The sequence below is a fragment of the Notolabrus celidotus genome, chromosome 12 (genome assembly GCF_009762535.1).
Source record: "Notolabrus celidotus isolate fNotCel1 chromosome 12, fNotCel1.pri, whole genome shotgun sequence".
NCBI lineage: Eukaryota > Metazoa > Chordata > Actinopteri > Labriformes > Labridae > Notolabrus > Notolabrus celidotus.
The window spans coordinates 11,712,167-11,716,838 of record NC_048283.1 but is presented as its reverse complement, the minus strand read 5'-3'; positions in this window follow the sequence as shown (position 1 = coordinate 11,716,838).

Below are 4,672 nucleotides of genomic sequence, written 5' to 3'. Positions count from 1 at the left end.
AAAATAAAAAAGCTTTGCCTGATTTTTTGCACAACAGTGCAAAGGTGCCAGAACTATGCAAGGACATTTGGGGGAATATGACAGTTGATGTAGTCGAATAGTTGTTACAAAAAAAAAAAGCTGCTTTCCTTTCAAAACCACCTTCATTGGAGTTTGCCACTGGGAGAAACTATCTCATCTCTACTTCTGTTTTATCACTGGAAGCTCCATTATAATCCTTTCTACAGTAGCACCCCTGAGAATAAGGCGGAAAGTCTGGAGTTGGAATACCAATATGGCAACTGAGAAAGAGACTGGACTGAAAAAGAAGTAAGTCAAGAAGGAGGTAGAAAAAAAAATATGATCAAGTCTGACTTTGTCCAGAGAGGGAGGCGACATCAAATTGAGCTCAGGAGGTCACCGTTTATAAAAGACAAGTTCAGCAGGCAACGGCACAGCAGCAGCTTGAAATGAGTTCCTAGACCCCCACAACCCTTTTCGCACACTCGCATGTAAACACAAATGCGGTGCACACAAGGCCGGGTGTCATGAATAGAAGTCCAGCCCATAACACATGTACAGTTTCTACAGCCAGTCTTGTACAATGTGGGGACACTCTGCTATGCCTCTGCAGCTCTACAGCTTAATGGAATTACACCCAATGAATTCAATTCAGAAACATGTTAGATAGTCACAAGATAATCACACTAAAGCTATAGACACACAGACTGCATGTGAGGAGTCACTGTAGGTTTTCTATTTAGGTTGTCATGTGTAAGTGGAAAAACAATCCATTATGACGTGACATGAGCAGTCAGATAAACCCACGGGTAAAACTGGTAAATGAGAAAAATATAACCTGAACTGACCTCTTATTTATTTTTGGATTGGATGGTGCCACGTCAGCAGAAATGCAGGTGTTGTGCCGAACTGTTGTACTGATGTTTGAGTTGAGTCGCAAGGCAAAGCTTTCAGTCTACCAGTCTACGTTCCAATCCTTACCTATGGCCATGAGCGATGGGTCCTGAACGAAAGAACAAGATCGCAGATACAAGTGGCCGAAATTACTTTCCTTCAAAGGGTGTCTGGGCTCAGCCTCAGGGATAGGGTCAGGAGCTTGGAGCATCAGGAGGGAGCTTGGAGCAGAGCTGCTGGTCCTTCGCATCAAAAACAGTCAGCTGAGGTGGCTCAGGCATCTGATGAGGATGCCTCCTGGACAAGAACTCAAGGCAGACCAAGAACTCGGAGAAGAGACTACATATCCCAACTGGCCTCGGAACGCCTCGGGATTGCCCAGGATGAGCTGGGGGACATTGCATGGGAGAGGGATGTCTGGGTCAAGTTGCTCAGACTGCTGCCGCGACCCAATCTCGGATAAGTGGAAGGAAGTGGAAGGAAGTGGATGGATGGATGGATGGATGGATGGACTTCTTATTTTCCTGATTTCCGATTGTTGTGGAAACTGTTTTTTAATGTTAAATTGATAATTTGGTTGATAAGTTGATACACTTGCTTTGGGTTTATTGTTAAGGTGACTGATTTAAAAAATTGGGCTGACTGTGGCTTGGATGAAGAAGTATATAAGACTATTTACATTTCAGATTATTTACTGTAAACAGATTATAAATGAGTTGAAACACAGTGCCATAATTCTTTGTGGCTGTGCTGTTGTTGGCGAGAACACAGCTCCATATTTACACTCACAACTTAAACAAATAATCTAGACAGATTTCCTCAGTATAACCTCAAGTTCCATAGATTTCTTCTAAAAATGAATGAAAATTATCAGTCAAAGAAGTCAATTACCACAGATTTGTCAAAAAGTAAAACACTGGAGGAAAAGTAGTAACTGTCAATACCTGAACTTGCCATTTATCTTTTGCTCGTCTTCCCTTCATACATTTCCATCAAGGAGATTATGAGATACATAACAACCTAATAATATCATGCAAACTTAAATACATTGTACCCAAGAAAAATAGTAAAGATGTGTATTTTTTTAATCCATCTTTAGAGGTACAGGGATTTGAGGAAGCTTAAAACCTCTTAGTCAAGACAAAGAATGACACAATAGCAATGCAAGAAGCTAAAGGCTTTTAGTCCTGCTGAGAAGTGGTAAGGCTGGGGGAAGGGGTAACAGGGCAGTAATGGTACTAAGGGATAAAGGATAAAGGATAATAGAGAAAAGAAGATAGAAAGAAGAGGGGAACACAAGGATAAAAACAGGGAGGTTGAAAGGGGAAGATCATTAGAGCGATGAAGTGAGAGTCTGGGGGACTGTTTTTTTAAGAGAAAGGAGGAAGGGGCAAGGATTTAGCAGATACAGAGGGTGGAAGAAGGAGTCAGAAAAAAGTTGGAGAATGAGAGGATAGTCTTTGAGATCATGGGATACAATACTCGGGGACGTATGAGCATGTTGCTTGATAATTTAGCACGGTAATGCTAAGTGGATAAATGATTACCATGTTTATCTTTCAGGTTTGGCTTGTTAGCATGCACATATTTCTTATAAGTGATGGTTTCATAAGCACAGCTGAGTGTGATGGGACTGATAAGAGTTTGTTCTGGTAACTGATCACGAAACAAAGAATCATTTAATGTAGTAGTAGAGACTGAGAACCATCACAGACATTTAATGTAGTACATTTATAACAATTCATCCAGAGGGGGAATAAAAGCATGCACTAAATTGGAAAGCTAACAATCTTAGTTTTCAAACATTGTACTCAAATTCTGAAGAAATTGATTATTGGCACTACGTCATTACATGCGTACTAAATTTGCCAGCACGTGGATTTATAATGTGGGAAACAAGTTGGAAGTCAGGCTTATACACGATCATGACACCACAGATATGTTCCCGTTTTAACCCTCCTGTTATGTTGCGGGTTGAACTGACCCTTTTAAAAGTTCAAAAATCTAAAAAAAAAAAGTGTTGTTAAAAGACAAGCTGGCAGCCATTGGGTCAGCGAGGGACAAGTGGGTAGAGCAACATCCACTACTCCATAACCCAGGCCCTAATGTCACAGTGGATAAAAGGCTAGAGGCATTCAAAGGTTCCTTCCATTTTAGGCAGTATGCCCTCCAAAACTACTAAATACAGCATCAAAACCTGGGCAGCATGTGACAGAAGAGGTGTCTAGTGTTAATTTATCGACATCATTTAATAAATAAATACAAAAAAAAACATTTAAAATACAATAAACAAAAATCTGTGTCATGTAACACTATTGTATTTATATTGAGGGCTTTCCAATATACATTAAAATAAGTTTTAACATGGATTTTCGTTAAAAAACGAGTTAGTTATCCTCATTGAACCATGATCTGTGAGGATTGAAGAACACCAATGCTATAAATATTGATTTAAATGGTTAGCAATGGAGTTAATAATGAGATTTTTAAAAAATGTTGGGAATTCTTGGGGTCTTGACCCTTTTGGATCATTAAATATGCCCTGGGTCTAATGGGCCCAGGAACATTATTGCTGTTACTGAGAAACAAACATAACAGGAGGGTTAATGTAGTAGTAGAGACTGAGAACCTTCACACACATTTAATGTTGTACATTTATAACAATTCATCCGGAGGGGGAATAGAAGCATGCACTAAATTGGAAAGCTAACAATCTTAGTTTCAAACATTGTACTCACATTCTGAATAAATTGATTATTGGCACTACGTCATTACATGCGTACCAAATTCACCAGCACATGGATTATTATGCGGGGAAACAAGTTAGAAGTCAGGCTTATACACGATCATGACACCACAGATATGTTCCCATTTTATGAGAAGATATTCGTTAGCATAAATGCTAAACTTTCATACTTTTGTGAAACTACAGAAAATTCAGGGGACCATGAAAGATTTATTGCCTCCATCCTCCATTGACCTTGAAAACATTTTGTAGACTTCACAACAATCCCTAAAACAGATTTGATATGACATTTCACATGCAAGAGGAAAGGTCATGAGTTTATCAAAGTCATGAGGATTAATTCTCAGCTGACAACTGACTGGGACACCTTCATCCCTGCAGTCATGACACTATATCATGGCTAAAATATGCAGTGTACAGAGGCCATGACATACTGTGTTTGTTCGTACGATCTGTACAGGTGAAAGCATGAAATTCAACGTTATCGCCTCAAATTGGAAATTGACTCACCTTGAACTGGTGTGAAAATTGAATTTTGTTCTCCGCAGTACTACTCAGTTCTAGTTTTGTCTCTACAAGACAAATTGAGCCTTATAATCTAAGATTGAGCAGAATATATATCAAATCTTTTGACTTGCAACACTGCGTTACAATTTGGAGATGTCTTGGCTGGGGATCAATTTCCTCCAGCCTTTTACCGCCATGAGACTGGAGTTTTCCAGCCGAATGCTTGTGCTGAGAGTTCATCCAACATGACATGAGACTCAGCAAAAAGGCCATGAAGTGTAAGGCAAGCTCGACAAATCGTTTTAAATGAAGCAAACTAGAGAGGATCTACACTACCTTCTCATGCATGTACTAAACCTTGGAAATATTTCCACAAGCTAAACCAAAGACAGATCTGTCAGAGCTCAGAGCTGAGGAGGACTCTGGTTTCTCTGATACTGGGCCTGGTGAGTTCAGTTTTAAACATTCTTTGGTCAGTTTTTGACACCTCTGCTTGGCGTCTCTTTAGAGGTTTTCACGCCCTCC